Here is an 18,131-nt window from a genome sequence, read left to right as displayed (position 1 = left end):
GGTGGTGTTGACTGCTCAACACTTGTGGGTTTTGATTTGAAATTAAAATGAACACTAGATATATCTTTTAGATATATTTTAATCAATGGGCAATAGTGGTTTACAGGAGTGGGTGAGTGGGAGGATTATAAGGTTCAAAAATGAATAAGAAAGTGTTTACATGTTTACATGTGCAACTTCTGCAGTTCCTCTGCTGTCTCCAAACGCGAGCCAGTCCTCACAGACTTTACAGCAGAAGGAAAGATGTTTACAGCTTGATACATGAAACCTTTTTTTGTTTTCTGGGGGTAAGGTCTACCTTTATAACAACTGCATCATGGGAGACGTTTTCTATAACTTGTATTTTTACATTTTTTTAAGACTCAAAGTTTGGAGAGTGGCTGGCTTTTGACACGTGTACCAACACATGTATCCACTACATGATTATTTCTGACTCCAAGAAACTAAAATGCAAGAGCAACACCGAATAGCAGTCAAAATTCAACGTGAATCTTTCAGCCCCTGCTGCTAGTATCAAGAAAGCTCATGTCTCCCATTTCATGCACACAAATAAATCACATTTATGCTCATATTTTATGGCATAGGTATCGTCTTTGGTTTGATCCATTAGCCATGGCTGTGTGTAAGTAATTATGAGAATTAAGTAGGTAAAGTCAGTAGCGGCTGCGCACCCTGCAGGTGCAGTCTAATCACTATGAATTTCCATTCGAGGGGTAATTATTTGACCTCTAGTAATTTTCCACACTTTTTTCGAGAGCTAAAAAGCTTCACATGTTCCCAGATATTAAAGGATATATATTTATGCTACTTTTATAGATTAAACAGGCATTCATTCTGATGAGTCTGATTCTGTCTTTACCTTGTATATCAGCAGCACTGTGGTGTTGGGATTAACACTGATTACTATACAAATGCAATCATATTAAAAACTGTATAAATGTTGCACCTCTTTAAAATGTTATTTTTTGTATTGTTCCACTAAGGTCACAGGAAGCTGTGAGGGCTGCTGTGTGCATTGCTCCAGTGTCAACCTATTGGTTCTCTCAAGGTTACTTCCTGAGAATGCCGAGAGCTTTTGCAAACTCCCAGAATTTGCAATTCCAGGTTTTTTCTTTTGTCATTGGAATGTTCTTACTTTCTAGGAACAGGGATATCTCACTGGTTGAGCTCATACAGATCAAGACCACACTGGCTTTATTCTGTTTAAGAAGATATTGTGTTACTCCACAGTTTTTGTGTGTGTGCCACAGAGTATGTGCTCTGTAGGAAGACTACTTCCCTTTCCTCTCCCAACCCTAAACTGCGCACATGCATATGAAACCCACGGGTTACACACTCCTCCCACCTTATGCAACACAGTAATTAGGATTTGGGTTCTTTTCTCCTGCACTCTGAAGCTGAGCTCCTTTCTCTCAGAGAGGATCCAAAGTACTTTTGTCCACATTCTCAGGCATTTAAGGTAGGTTACAACACTTTCTATCCTTCACAGTAACAGTTAAACTATTATAAATGCTTACTCAGTGTGATATTCTGGATTAGGCTCTTAAAAGGATCAGGACAGAAGGACGTGGATAGGTGCCTTTATTGAACAGCAGGACATCACACACTAACTTGTTGTTTCTTAGCGGTGCAGAAAACTACCCTTTTTTGTTGTTATATATTGGTCAACCAAGAACTAGCCCTGTAACAGGCACTTCTGTATTTTACCACTGGGGGGCAACAATTCACTCTATTACATTCCTCCCCTTTTAGATTTGTAATTGAAGTAAGCAACCCTTTAAAGAATGTATTTCACTGCCCCCACCAAAAAGAAATATTCTGTGGCCCTTACGAACAATGAACAAATGTAGCCATTACTTCCATTATTAACTCTTCACTTCTAAAATAACTGGCAGTAAATAACTAAAACATAACTCTACATTTTCAAAGATTCAGTCTCTTTGGGGGAACTCTGCGTCTCTCTGGGTATCTGCGTTCCACAGATGGGCTTTGGGTGGTTTCTGGGTTGGATACTGGTGGTTCATCGGTTGTCTGTTTAGGTGGTTCAGGAGGTAAGGAGTGTGATGTTAAAATCCCAGGTGGACTTGGTGGTATCTCTGGAACAACACTGTCCATAATCACTTCTGGCCGTCCCTCTGAAACCGGTGAAAATATAACTGGGGGTTTCTCCACAGTCTGTCTCCATGGTAACAGGTGATCCACATGTATTGTGCGTGTTCTCTGTCCCTCTTGTATCAGGTAAGTAACACTTCCCATTTTCTTCAGAACTGTTCCCTGAGTCCATTTTGTTTCCCCCCCCCCTGAAGTTTCGGATACGCACAGCGTCTCCCTCCGAAAAAACACGAACAGGTTGGGTTTTGTAATCATGGTGTCGCTTCTGCTCAGACTGTTTCTGTTCAATGTGTCTGCTTAGTTCAGGTTTCAGCAGGCTGAAGCGAGTCCGGATCTGACGTTTCAGGAACAACTCTGCTGGTGTACGACCCGTTACAGTGTGCGGTGTACTGCGATACATGATAAGGAAGTTTGCCAAACGATGACTGAGTGGCAATGTGGCCTTACCATCTGCTTCCAGCACATTTTTCATCAGGGATCGTTTCAGGATTTGTACTGACCTCTCTGCTGCCCCGTTTGATGCAGGATGATAGGCAGGAACAGCTGTGTGTCTGATCCCATTTAACTCCAGAAACTGATTGAATTCCTTTGACACAAGTTGAGGTCCATTGTCTGAAACAAGCTCTTCTGGAAGTCCATATGAAGCAAATAACCCTCTCAAAACCTCAATGGTGTTGTGTGAGGTAATGGATGGCATAGGGAACACTTCCAACCATTTTGAATGACTGTCAATGACAACTAAAAAGTACTGCTTGCCTTTTTCAGCGAAATCAATGTGAATCCGTTGCCAAACTCTCTCAGGCCACTTCCACGGATGGAGTGGTGCAACGGGTGGTGACTTCTGTACAGCCTGACAGACTGAGCAGCTTTGAACCAGTTCTTGTATATCACCATCACAGCCTGGCCACCACAGGTAACTGCGAGCGAGTGCTTTCATACGACAGATACCTGGATGTTCATGATGCAGGTCTTCCAGCACTTTCTGTTGGTAAACCGGTGGAATGATGACCCGTTGTCCCCAAAGAACACATCCTTGTTCTGCTGACAGCTCGTGTCTGCGTGTAAAGTAAGGCTTAAGTGATTCGTCTTGCATATAACTTGGCCACCCATTCATGGTGTAGCTCCAGACCTTGCTGAGGATTGGATCCTTCATGGTTGCTCTCTCAATGTCTTTAGCTACTATTGGTAGCTCTTCCACATGTGAGAAATAGAAGATACTTCCCTCAGCGGCAATGTTGTCTGGCGTATTCCGAGGTAGACGTGACAATGCATCTGCATTAGCATGTTCAGCTGATCTTCTATATTCAATGTCATAATTGTATGCCATTAGAATAAGAGCCCAGCGTTGCATTCTTAGTGCCGCGAGTGTTGGGACAGCTGACTTTGGCCCTAGTATAGCCAGCAGTGGCTTATGATCTGTTATGAGGGTGAATTTCCTTCCATACAGATATTTATGGAATTTCTTTACTCCAAAAATTATGGCAAGGGCCTCTTTTTCTATCTGGGCATACTTTCGCTCAGCTTCAGTTAATGTTCTTGATGCGAAAGCCACAGGCCTTTCCTCTCCATTTTCCATGACATGAGAGATGACTGCGCCCAATCCATAAGGTGATGCATCGCAGGCTAACTTCAATGGCAGATTTGTGCTGTAGTGCACCAACACTTTGTTCTGCAGCAGTAGACTTTTTGCATCCCTGAATGCTTTTGCACATTCCATGGTCCAAATCCATTTAGCATCTTTTCTCAACAGGTTATGCAAAGGCTGAAGAATGGTGGATGGATTTTCCAAAAATCGACTGTAGTAATTTAGAAGACCAAGAAAGGACTTCAGTTCAGTGACGTTTGTTGGTTCTGGTGCATTTGCTATGGCTGCTACCTTTTCCTCTAAAGGATGCAGACCATCCCTGTCAATACGATGTCCCAGGTACTCCACACTGCTCTGAAGAAAGTGGCACTTGGAAAGCTTCACTCTGACACCATGCTTCTCCAGACGTGTGAGTACTTCCTCCAACCTCTTCAAATGATCCCTTTCAGATGAAGCAGTGATGAGGATGTCATCCAAAAAGCAGGTCACATGCTCCATCCCCTGAAGGATTTGATCCATCACAGACTGGAAAAGAGCCGGAGCACTGGAAACACCATAGCTGAGGCGATTGTACTTATAGAGACCTTTGTGTGTGTTGATGACCAGATACTTCTCTGATTCTTCATCTAACTGTAGCTGCTGATAGGCATGAGAAAGGTCAAGTTTACTGAAGGATGTTCCTCCAGCTAAAGTGGCAAACAAATCTTCAGTATTTGGAAGTGGATATCTTTCCTCTTCAACACACTGGTTGACACTGACTTTGTAGTCACCACATATCCTAATTGTTTTGTCTGCCTTTGGCACAGTAACAATAGGGGATGCCCACTCACTTTTCTCAACCTTTGAAATAACCTTCACCTTTTTCAATCTGTCCAGCTCCTTTTCCACAGCTTCTTTTAGTGCATAAGGAACTGGGCGAGCTTTACAGAAAATTGGTGTGGTGTTTGGTTTAGTGTGGATTCTAGCTTTAAATCCCTTTATGCAGCCTTGGTCATCCGAAAACACTGCCTGATGGCGCTGAATCACTTCTAGTACTCCTGGCTTTGCTTCTTTCTGCACCAGTACCTTGTGTACTGTGAAAATCTGTTTCCAGTTCAGCTGTAGTTTCTTTAACCAGTTTCGTCCAATCAGAGCTGGTCTGTCTCCCTGAACAACGATCAGTGGTAGGGTGATGTTTTGGGTCCCATACTGTACTGGTAACATAATATATCCACGCACAGCAATGTGTTGGCCTGAGTAGGACTTGAGCTTTAGCCCACTGGCTGGTTTTATAGGGAAATGAGTGAGATGCATCTGATAATACTTGTCTGATACTACCGACACTGCTGATCCTGTATCCAGCAGCATGGTGGTGTTCTTGCTCCCAAGCGCAACATCCACTGTGTATCCCTTCTCACTGGAGGTGATGGAGTACATTGAATAAACTCCAAAAAGTTCAGCTTCATCATTCCTACTTGAGCATTCATCCTCAGTTTCCAAATACTGAGTTTGCTGACTGAATTTTTTATTCCTGCAAGCACGTGCAATGTGTCCTATTTTTGCACAAACATGACACTTTTCGCTCTTAAATTTGCACTCACGTGCTGAATGCTTTCCACCACAACGATAACATGGTTGCTTCATTCCTGTGTCTTTTTTAGGTCCCTTCCAGTTCTTTGGCTTGTTATTGCCCTCTTGCCTGTTCTGTCCTTTCCATCCTTTGTTGAAAAAATTTGGAGCATTTGTCAAGGCATTTACGTGGTGAGGGTCCTGGCGTCCTGAGAACTCCATCGTATTTTTCGAAGCGAGTTCCATGGATACGGCAATCTCACATGCACGTGGAAATGTAAGATCTTTTTCCGATAGTAGCTTGCGCTGCACAGCATCAGAACGCAGCCCACTAACAAAACGATCCCTCAGGGCCTCATCCAAATATTGTCCAAAATCACATGTGGCTGACAACTGCCTCAGGGCGACAACATAGTCAGAAACTGCCTCCCCTTCTTTCTGGTTACGTTTCTGAAAACGAAAACGCTCAGCTATCACCACTGGAGTCGGCTTATAATGCGCACTTAACGCCCCAGTCAGCGCTGCATATCCCATGGTACTCGGTACCCTCGGAGACACAAGATTCTTTAGTATCTGCTCCGATCACAGAGAGAAACGTGCACACTTTCTTCTCATCGGAAACATCATTTGCCAACATCCATTGCTCCAACCGCTCCAAATATGACTCAAAATCTTCCTTCGATTCATTATACTCTTCAACACGACCCACATGCATCGCCATGTTAGCTCACCAAAAGCTGTTCCGCTGCAGCCGTGAAGAAAACGTCTTGATTTGTCTTTTTCTTTACATGTGAACACAACCCTCCTACAGCCTCTGTCACGCTGTGGAAATCTTTAGAATCCTCGTCGCCAGTTGTGATATTCTGGATTAGGCTCTTAAAAGGATCAGGACAGAAGGACGTGGATAGGTGCCTTTATTGAACAGCAGGACATCACACACTAACTTGTTGTTTCTTAGCGGTGCAGAAAACTACCCTTTTTTGTTGTTATATATTGGTCAACCAAGAACTAGCCCTGTAACAGGCACTTCTGTATTTTACCACTGGGGGGCAACAATTCACTCTATTACACTCAGCACTTCCGAAATAAACTCAGAAGACTTAGTTGTTTTTTCTTCAGCAGCTGGCATTCAGAAAAGAAACTGAATACAAGGGCATGTTTCTTCCTCTTTGGTGTTTTTAGCTTGTTAGAAAATCCCTGCTAAATGTAGATGACGAGATTAGAGACTGCAGGCATTACTCAGGACATACATACACCCCCTGAACTTTGATTTGTTGCAACATTTCATGTTACACAGTGAGGTTAGCCTGTGTGTGATCTCGTTATGGCAAAGTGATCCTTGAGGGAGCTCCTATAGCAGAAACTACTCCAAAAAGCTCTGAGTTTGTTGCAAGTATTATGTGTGCCTGGACAGATTCAGTCAAAGTAACAAAGTCCAAACTAAACAATATGCAGTGATGCATCTTTCTAGGTATGATGTCATGATCCAATCCAGTCAGAGTTCAAAGAGGTGTGGGTGTTACTTAACCTCTGTTAAATGTAGCAATAAATAGAGCACAGGTTGGGCATTTAGTGGTTTTTAGTATGGTTTAATTTACAAATGATAGCTGCAGAAAACAACAGGAAATGTGGCTTAAAGAAGAATTAAAATGCTATATTACACAGAACTGTATATTTAGAGTTAATGCACACAGTGTGCATTTATGAGCAGAATGTGACAAACCATTATTTTAATAACCAGAGAAGATCTTGTGGGGGCATCTGCCTCCACAATGATGTCAGCCACATACCTCTAAGATTCTGCGACTTTATGTTACACGATTGTTGCAGACACAAAGTCACTGCACAGAAAGAGAAACAGACATATATTAATCAACTGCTCGAGTTTTAAAGTGATTCAACACATACGCAGAGTAAAAAGCTCCACTGATCTCTGACATCTGGCAAAAATTCTTCTCTTGTTGTTGTTGGTCGCTCAGACAGTGATGTTATTAAACTGTTCCAAGTCATTTTAAATGCAGTGTTTTGAATACACGCAGTGTGAGCTCACCAGTGGCACACTATAGGTGCTTTGTACATTGAATACAACCTTTGAAGTATAGTATGGTCATTTAATAACAAATAGACCACCATTATGATGACAGGGACCTCCAGGCGCAAAACCAGTAATCATCAGTTGTCCATGGATGTTGTTTTTGGACTAAATAATGTTATGATTTGGCCCTGTTTGGCCAAAGTCAAGCTTTTTGGAGCTGTCTGAAGTACATGCTACCGGAAAAAAAACACAAAAACAAAACAAATAAAACTTTAGACAGCTTTGGCAGACAGCTCACAACCTCAGAAAGTCGGCTGAAATGTTCAAGGTGAAATGAGATCTTTTCAAGTTGTGGAAAAGACATTTAGAAAAGAAGACACGTTTACATAGAAACCAATTGATTATTGATTGGGTTATCTCTGAAGAGACGTATTTCACTTTACAAATATCGTTTCCATTTAGTTTTTTAAATGAGTTGTTGCTGGATGTGACTGTGTCATTGCATTATTACACTATCAATGTTCTGTAAGGAGTGACACACTATATATCCTACATTAAGTGTTGTGGAAGATTTTCCACTGATACTGTGCAGATCTTCCAGATGACTCAAAATGTGCATAAAACACCAACTGTAGTGGAAAGTCACTGTGTGCACTAGTTAGATGCATTATACTCTTATAGCTTTGCCAACATTTTATTTTGGCCCAGGGCAAAAACAGCCATGGACTCATTGACACACACCAAGAAAGTGGCATATTTAGACACAATGGCTCTTCTCTGTCTTGCTTATACAGAGCCTTCGGTCCTTTTTTGTGTTTCTTGAGTAATAGTTTATTGTGTTTGTCTTTGCCAAGACACAAGTACAGTATTGGGTCTCTAATAGACACTTGGAAACACCTCCCCCTGTATTTAACTGCTGGATTTCCTCACTGAGAGGCCACCAGCAGTTCAGGTCAACAACAGCACATCAAGCAGGGATGTCTGCTGAGTCGTCTTCTCTTCACTCTGCTGACCCACAACCATACCCCACACTACAGCAATAACCTCTTTATTAGATTTGCAGGTTTATTTATGGTTTATTTATATTTATTTTTGGCGTTCAGTCAAATTAACAAAGTCCAAACTAAACAATATGCAGTGATGCAACTTTATAGGGATATTGTCAAAGTTTGGCACACATACATACATTATTGTGCACATCCTGAAATTGTACATATATTTATTCTCATAATTCTCACATTCCTGCTCTTATAATTGGCTTGTTTCTTACATTTCTTTGTTTTGCACACCACTGTTGCTTGTGAAGCTTGCAGAAAAGAATCTCACTCACATGTGCTGTACCAGTGATGTGACGTGACAATAAAAGTGATTTGATTTGATTTGATGATACAACTATGGTGGGTTTCAACAGCAAAAATGATGAGACATACTACAGAAGTGAGGTATCTCAATTAGTATGTGGTGCAGTGAAAACAATCTAGACAAGTGACAGCCCTAGTACCCATCATGTGCACCTTCTACTGAGGCATGATTGAGAGCATCTTCACCAGCTGCATCTCTGTGTGGTTTGAAGACTCAACCACCTTGAGCCACAGAATATAGTAAATGGAGCAGGGAAGCTATCTGGGGCCTCAATCTTCTCCCTCCCTCTACAAAACTGTTAGTATTGCGGGTGATCCCACAAACCCCTCACACAGCTTTTTTAGTCTCGTGACCCCAGAGAAAAGTTCTGGGTGGTTCCACCAGGTTTCATCAGCCAGGCTGTCGTGATAGTGAACTTCCTCCCTCACCTCTTTACCCACTCAGAGTTATCTGCTCTCAAAAAGATGCTCCATGTCTTAGCCTTTACTTTACATGAAGGACTTTCATTCTGATGTTTCCTCACTTGCAATAATTGATGGAGGCTTTTAATAAATCATTGATACTTTATATTTTTACATAAAGAAATGCAATAGCGTATATACCTTTAAGAATTCTTGTAAGCCTCAAATGTATTTGTGCATAGAAAGCAATAATAGAATCTAGGCTTTAATGTATCTTGTGTAATTCATTTTAATATGCTGAGACCTAATATGTAATTTCGAATCTGTATCTGTATGCACACTGTGGATCAGGAGGATATGACATTTGATTTCTGTGTATGTCCTGAACATAGAGCAGAACTCACAATTAAGTTGACTTTGACTTGAAGTATTTAACCTTCATACATGGATGCATTCATTCATATCAGGTCATGACACAGTGCATGCCTATGTCTTACCATTATATGGTAATACATATCTTACCATTATATTCAAAACTTTTGCAACAGTATTAGATGCTGAGAGACAATTGTTCGCCCAAGACCTACAAAATCCATGTAAAGACATGGTATTGTCTGCCAGGACATTGTGATTAGAGTCCTGTGGGGTTTTTTTTGTTTTGAACTAGTATTTGTTTTTCTTCTCTTTTTATTTTTTACCTTTATTTTTGCACACCTGCCAGGTTTAGGCAATTTTAACTACCTGCTTAGAAATAAGAAAGCTATCTAAGTAGCACCATTCAAAAAGACAACCCTTTCAACTCAATCAATAATTCTGTAATCTGGTGGGTCCTGCAACTTAAATAAGTTTGCCAGTTGGAAGAAATTCAAGATGTCATTTATGCATCACTTGTACAATCATACTTGCAACATTGACTGTGAACTTAACAGTTAAATTATAATTGTTCTATGGTTTTCCTCAGACTTGATCCATGGGGAGCATTCCAGGAGTTTCTCTGTTTCTTCTGGGGGTGACTTTGTCACTACTTCCAAGTCCTGTCCAGGGTGGAAAGATTCTGGTGTTCCCCGTTGATGGCAGCCATTGGGTGAACATGAACCTGCTGATCCAGAGCCTCCACGCCAAAGGCCATGAAGTCACTGTGGTCCGCACAGCCACTAGCTGGTATGTCAAAGAAGAGGCACCACATTACAGCTCCATCACTGTCACCTTACCAGAGGCTGTCTGCATAGAGGAGCAGGACTTCTATGTAGCTTTCCTGGTCAAGATACTGGAAATCAAAAAACAAGGGGCATCTTTGATGGCCTTCATAAAGTTCTACTGGGAAATGATAGGTTCATTATCAAAAATCCACCAACAAGCTAGTCTGTTAGGTGTAGAAATATTTGAGAACAAGACTCTAATGTCGAAGATACGTGACTCTAATTTTGACCTGGTTCTTATGGACCCTGGACTTCCTGTTGGAGTTATAGTGGCCCACAAACTAAAGCTTCCAGTTGTTTTTAACGTCAGATGGATCACCAGTGGGGAAGGTCATTTTGTGGTTGCTCCATCACCAACGTCATATGTCCCAACTTCTGGAAATGCCATATCTGACAAGATGACCTTTTTTGAAAGAGTCAAAAACACATTCCACTACTTCCTCAACACCTGCATTGACAAGTTTATAGTGTGTCCTCCCTATGATAGAATGGTAGAAAAGTACTTAGGCCCAGATGTGAACTTCTATCAGCTTCTTCAAGGAGTAGACCTGTGGCTCATGAGAGTGGACTTTGTCTTCGAATTCCCCAGGCCTACCATGCCGAACATTGTCTACATTGGAGGATTTCAGTGTAAGCCTGCTGAGGCCTTACCTTCAGAGTTGGAGGAGTTTGTTGAAAGTTCAGGAGAACACGGCTTCATCCTGATGTCTCTGGGGACGCTGGTGAATGGTTTGCCAATAGAAATAACTTCAGAAATCGCAGCTGCCTTTGCTCAGCTTCCTCAAAAGGTCGTATGGAGGCATGCTGGTGAACGCCCCAACAATGTGGGGAACAATACCCTTCTGGTGAAATGGATGCCCCAAAACGACTTGCTGGGTCACCCAAAGATAAAAGCCTTTGTGGCTCATGGTGGCGCCAATGGGATCTATGAGTCCATGTACCATGGTGTGCCAATTATTGGCATTCCCCTGCTGTTTGACCAGTTTGAAAACATTTTGCGAATGGAAGTTCGAGGAGCTGCTAAAATGGTGGATGTAACAAAAGTCACCCAGCAGAATTTCCTCAAAGTCCTACAAGAAGTTCTTAACAATCCCTCCTACAGAAACAACATGAAGCATCTGTCTGCTCTCCACCGAGACAGACCAATGCATCCTCTGGATGCTGCAGTTTACTGGATTGAGTTTGTTATGAGGCACAAAGGAGCTGCACATTTACGCACCGAGTCTTATAAGATGCCCTGGTATGTGTATCATTCTGTGGATGTTATAAGCTTTTTGTTGGTCATCTTGTTTATGCTGACAGCCTGTGTAGTGGCAGTCATACGATTCACGTGGCTTCGAATGTGCAGGAGGAGGAAACCAAAGCAAGAGTGACTCCTCGAATGAAGATGGATCCAATTAAAATGTTATATTGATATTCTAGTCAAAGGAGCTTGCAAAGAAAAGTGTCTGGACTTCTTTACGTTACCTTCTTTACGTTTTCAAGTAACTTAAAGAAGTCCAGACGCTTTTCTTTGCAAGCTTCTTTGACTACGATGACCTGGATGACTGAGAACCTTCACAGACATATTGATATTCTAGATTTTTCTTGTCTTTACCCAATCATATGAAAAGACCAAATCTTACTTGAGATTTCTCCTGGGTTAGTCGTTCTTTACTGCTGCTCAGCCTAAAAGGAACAAATAATGAACAAAGCCAGCCCGGACATTCTGTTGCAGTTATATCTCTTGGCTTTCCTGGGAACACCTTGATGTTTTCCTGGACAAACTGGAGGAGGTAGCTAGGAAGATGGAGGTCTGGGCTTCTCTGCTTAGGCTTCTGCCCCCGCGACCTGGGCCCAGCTGTTATAAAATGGATGGATAGAAAGTAAAAAGTAAATATGGAACACAATAAAAAAAACATCCTTACACTAACTTATCCTCCAAAGATCCTGCATCCTAATATAGGGACAGAGTATTTTTCTTTTTGGCCTGTTCCATAAACTACAAAGGTTTTAGGACTGTCTATTTGATTCAAATCACTCTGGTGCTGTCACTGTCACTTAATGCTAATACAAAGTAAGTGATGCAATATTAAACTTCCAATGGTGAGCAATATCTGACTATGAAAAGAAATTTTTCATAGTCAGATTTTCTTCATATTTTGCTAGGGACATATCAAAAGCTTAGTGAAATGTGCAAACAATAATGAAAATACAGAATATACAGCCTGCCTTAGCAGCTCCAAACCGGGCCCATGACTTATGTCTGTGAAAGTTCTCAGTCATCCAGGCCCATGACTGTACCTCCACAATGTTTTACAGTTGGCTGTAGACACTGTTCTACCTTGTTCCACATCCTCTTCTTTACTTACTGCAGAACCAAAAGTTGCCACTGATTTTCTGTCTAATTTTTATGTAATTTGGGACACCTTAGCTTTCATTTCCTGTTTCCCGTCCTTGTACATATATTTATTTATTTATTAGTTTCAGGTTGGCCATTCTTGTATTTTGCTCGTTTGTGTTGTTGTGTTTGCACATCTCTGTTGCTTGTGGGGCTCGCACACAAGAATTTCACTCGCATGTGCTGTGCCAGTGTGCCTGCACATGTGATGTGACAATAAAAAGTGATTTGATTTGATTTGATTTGATTTAAATGGCTTCTTAACAGCCACCCTTCAACTTGGGACCATTTCTGATGATAGATTTTAGGTCTGATACTTCATTGTTTGTCTTCGCTTGTCCAGTTTCTTCAAATTTTTTAAGAACACACTGCACAACATGACAAGATACGTCAGGTTTTCAGCTAATAACTCTTTGGGTAACCCTTTGTCCGTGCGAAAATACTAAACTGGACTGAAAATGAGTGAAAAAGCCGCTGAAGAAAAACACAAAAGCCTGGAGAACTATCAGTCAACACCACTTTAAATTGCAAAAAAGCCTTGCTCCTTGGAATCAAAATATAAAGAAATGAAGGGTGGCTCAAGAGTTTTGGACAGTACTGTGGCAGCCAAACACGAGAGAAAATAATCTGTTAAATGTGAAGATTTGACTTTTATGGATCTGACTGACTTTTAATGTTCTGTTCAATAAGAGTCAAAACGACCAGCTAAGCTCATCACTAAAGGTTTTATAGTAGCCAATCTCTGTTTCCCCACAGAACTCACATTTAAGGCATTTCTGAATGGTCACACATCTGTGTTCAGTCTGTGTTTATAACCGCACAAACAGCAAATGCACCTCATGCTCATGTTTCAGTAATTTTACAATACAGTAGTGTCCAGCTGTTTTAGTAAGTCAATGGGTCTTGTCTAAAATAACTATCTGAAACAAAACACAAGCCTTGCTGCGAGCAGTTGCATAAAGGAACTATATTCTTTCTACTGTTTACATCCACTAACCAATAGAAGTGTGGAGCCAGCTAACATTACAGAGGAAGTACAAGCTTAACTACCCAGAACCATCCTTTGTTCTTGAATAATCACAAGGTTTGTGGATTATTTTTAGTAAATGGGTTATAATTCACTGCTGTTTTTCAAATGTATTTTCAGCCATGTTAGCCTCAGACTGAAGGTAGATGGATAAAAGGAGACGGATATGTACATTTGATTATCATATTTACATTTACATTCAATAAATAAATTCACATTTAATAAATGCTGGAAAGCTGAATGCTCGGTTACTGTTAATGTGGAATTTTGACATAGAATCAGTGAATGTGTAATTTGTAAGCCATGAGTGTGTTTTTAGCACTGTTACTGTGAACTGATGTGTAGTTCTGATGTTTAACAAGCTATGGAAAAACTGAATAATTTACCTTATTTTAATGTTCTTTCAATATTTATGTGATGCAAATGTATGTTGTTTAATAACACTTGAAGACAAAATACTTGATTAAAATTTAAAAAATGAAACTTTTTGTCAGAAGCTTTATTTGTTCTGGAAAGTCCGGCATGAGATAAATAAGGATTCTTTTAAAGTGATAATCATGAAAGGCCACTCTAGCAGAATCTAAGAATAAAAAAATAGAGCTGGAATTGTGTTTCTTTACTATTTATCAATGTAAAAGTTACTTATGATCTGCTTTGCTGAACTCGCAGAGTCTGCAGGAGGCTGAACCTGCAGACAGGCCGTCCTAATATCAGAGACGAGCTGCAGCAGCCATACACAAACAGAAAAGTGCGATAAGCTCAGTTTGAGTCATGTGGACCACAGTGGGGGGCTTTGTTTTTCTGAGCTGAGGGTTCATTAGAAAGAAGAATGCACTACTTGTTTTTCGTCATCAGCCCACACACTCTCGCTCAGACGCACATTTTGCGTGTCTAGACTTGAAATATAGGCAGAACCCAAGAGAAAAAAATAATTTAAAGACTTCCTAACCCACAGAGACAGTGAGTGTGGTTTTCCTGTTATGTATCATAAAACAGTTTCTTTAGCATGACTTTACACGGTATACACGCACAGACAGTTTCAGGGTAAAACAGGTACATTTGGACACTGCATGTATATGATGTGACTTTGGGGTTCCTTAATGCAACGTTAGAGGGAATACTGCCCTTTACCTTCACCTAATTTATCTGTCTCTGATATAATAAAATAAATATTTTAATTATTAGATGTTTATTTAGAATTAATTAGAAACAAAAGATAAAAAGCCTGACTATGATGGCGTTCGTTATCATTTGTTATTGATGGAAATCTTACAGAGTCATAACTTCACCTATAAGAGCGATATTAACATACTGCAACGTATCGTTCACTCAAACATACTTTAAGTTTTAAATCCAATTTTTTTCCTAATGTGAATGAAATAAATTACATTTTTTGTAAGAAGTAGTCAAAGAGAATTGGCTAAATAATATTTTTCTTAATGTATAAAAATAACAAACCAAAACAACATTAGTACATTTTAAAATATGGGTCACTGGAGTAGATAAATGAAACAGAACAGATACTCAAATTCATTTTCTGGGTAAAAAAGAATCAAAACTTTTACTGAATTTTAACCAGAAGGTGGCAGTGCACCCTTCTGCATAGCAATTTAACTGACACACACACACACACACACACACACACACACACACACACACACACACACACACACACACACACACACACACACACACACACAGGTGGGAGCTAAAGGAATAATTTATTTCAAAGATATTTAGATTTATGATACCCCTATTGTTTACTTTTGATAAGGGAGATATTAAAAATGTTCTTATTTCATAAATTATGTTTCTCAATCATTTTTAGCTCAACCCGATCAGCTCAGGCATCAAATCTCTCTCTCAAGGCTTCTGCAGAAACCTTAAATGTCTGTTAGCCAAAACAACACAGTATAGTGGCTCAGAAAAATGGAAAGTGTTAGCAAAACAAAGCTTAAAATGTTTTTAAAAAGAACAAAAAACCCATATCTATATTTCAAACAACTTTCCTTTTCACACCAATTTGCCAATTTTCCAGTGCTCTTTTACGTTTGGCTCTCCTCCCCATCATTGAGGCTCGCCAGAACTTCGAAAAGCTGAGTGGACTGACTGGTGCCTCTTAGCTCACATAAATAAAAAAGTCCCACATGCAGGATGGGTGTCAGAATAATTTAACAAAAGATGAACTTCAGTGGCTACAGAAAGTCAAAGACTCATAGATAAATCTAAAGCACAGCAAGAGAAACAGGAGATTGAAGAGGCGATGTAAACAGCCAAGATAAACTGAAGACATGACTATACACTCATGTGCCACTTCATTAGGTACACCTTGCGAGGACTGAACCCTGTCTTTGCCTTTAAATCTTTGTAGCATTGATTCAACTACATGTTGGAAACATCCCTCAAAGATTTTGGACCATATTGTCATGATAGCAACCAGTGTTGGTCAAGTTACTTGAAAAAAAGTAATCAGTAACTAATTACTGATTACTTCCCCAAAAAAGTAATCCCGTTACTTTACTGATTACTTATTTTCAAAAGTAATTAATTACTTAGTTACTTAGTTACTCTTTAAAAACATGATTTACAACCTGAATAGGTGATAAAGCGATAGATCTTTCAGCCCAATTCTACTTTTTCTGCATAATCCATCATACAAAATGTAATCAAATGGAAAAGTCTCCTTTTAAAACTTGTTTTATTAGTTTTTCTTTTAACTTTATGCATCAAGCAAAAATGTAATTATATGCAACATTCTCTGACTGGAAGAAATTTGTTTAATATTTAAACCTATTTTCTGCACATTCCAGCACATAAAATAAAATATTTTTTGTGTTTACACTCACTCTTTCAAATAGATGCAAGTAAAACACAGCAGAAAATAAAATAAGTCAAAGACTCAGCGGTCCTGTTGCTCTATTTTCACCTGTAAAGCAGGAGTAGAGTAGGCGGAGGTTTACCCTGGTGCAGGTGTGCCGCGGTCAGTGGAAGAATCCGCGAGTTTCTCTGTGAGTTTCCCATTACGTCGTAGCTACTCGGTGCTTGTTGGAAGTTTAGGGGTTTTTTTCGCTGTAAAAAGATGTTTTCTTCCCACGCACAACGGACACTAATGTTTTTGTCACTTTTTATGGAATCAAACTCAAAGTAAGGTCAGTACTTCCACGCTTTAAACGCTGCACGCTCATACTCTCTCCCCACTCGATATATGATCCACTGTTGATCTGCACACAGCTGTTGCCACAAACGTCGCACTCGCTTACGTCACTGTCATGAGACATTCTCGCAAAAAATCACGGTTTTAGTAACGCAGTAACGCAGCGTTCCTACGGGAAAGTAACGGTAATCTAATTACCGTTTTTGCAACAGTAATCCCTTACTTTACTCGTTACTTGAAAAAAGTAATCAGATTACAGTAACGCGTGACTGCCCATCTCTGATAGCAACACACAGCTGCAGTTGTTGGTTGCACATCCATGATGGGAATTTTCTGTTCCATCACATCCAAAATGTGCTCTGTTGGATTGGTCAGTGTGGAGGCCAAAATTAAGATAATTTGAACATCACCGTGATGGATTCCACCATCAGAGGATGGTACACTCTGGCCATAAAGGAATGGACATGATCAGCTACAATACTTTAGTGTTAAATAAGGCTCAGATGTATGCCAAGAAGATATCCCCCACACCATTAAACAGTAGCTTTTGATCCATGCATTTATGTTGTTTATGCCAAATTCTGACCTATCATCCAAACGTTGGAGCACAATTCAAGAGTCACCAGAGCAAGCAACAATTATTCAGTCTTCTATTATCTGTTATTATTATTAGTGGTGCAACGGGTCAAAGAACTCACGGTTTGGATTGGATCACGATTTTAAGTCATGGATCGGATCGATTTTTGGATCAGCAAAAAAAGAAAAAAGACAAGAAAAATGTAACTCGCCATTTATTTATTTACATATTTTTTGCCCATTAAAAAACATTCAACGTAAGACTCATATAAAAACTCATATAAAACAAATTAATGTGCAATATAGGGCAGTACAGAGCTTTGTATGTACCACTCTGCTGTGATATAATGCACAGTCACGGTCACGTAGCTTTATGTTGCCCTGGAGATCCACCCATCTGTAGTTAGGGAAACAGAAGAATCCTGGGACAGTTCAGCCATAACTTTAGACTTTTCCTGCTCATACATGCTTTTTACTGAAGTGGACGCGCAACAGGATATCACAGCGTGGCTCAACCATGTTCATCATATGTTTAAACCACTTGTTTTGCACAACGGAATACGTCCTCATGTCTGCAGCTATAGACCCCAATAGCTTTTGTAATAGCTTTAGCCCGGTCGGATTGGGCAGCAAAGGGCTGCTTAAATGCCGCAAACTCTGCTCCTCGACTTGGACCGCTTTTTTTTCTTTTTCGAATCTTTGGATCACGTGCGTGCCAAACCGTGGAGTGGGAGCGGTTCGGATCACGGATC

General features: G+C 40.3%; 1 pseudogene across 1 annotated transcript; it reads left to right on the top strand.

Annotated features, from left to right (window-relative positions):
* The first annotated feature begins 1,369 nt into the window (after positions 1-1,369).
* On the top strand, positions 1,370-11,668 carry LOC146627140 (UDP-glucuronosyltransferase 2B31 pseudogene; annotated as a pseudogene). The gene is made up of 2 exons (XR_014906482.1): positions 1,370-1,459; positions 10,005-11,668. The product of XR_014906482.1 is annotated as a UDP-glucuronosyltransferase 2B31 pseudogene (transcript).
* The last annotated feature ends 6,463 nt before the right edge of the window (positions 11,669-18,131 follow it).

Source organism: Diplotaxodon limnothrissa, linkage group LG8, assembly GCF_057381915.1.
Source record: "Diplotaxodon limnothrissa isolate DT_005_m linkage group LG8, D_limnothrissa_male_GT1.1, whole genome shotgun sequence".
In the NCBI taxonomy this organism is placed as follows: Eukaryota; Metazoa; Chordata; class Actinopteri; order Cichliformes; family Cichlidae; genus Diplotaxodon; species Diplotaxodon limnothrissa.
Note: the sequence above shows the minus strand (reverse complement) of the source record. Positions and strands in the feature narration are given on the sequence as shown.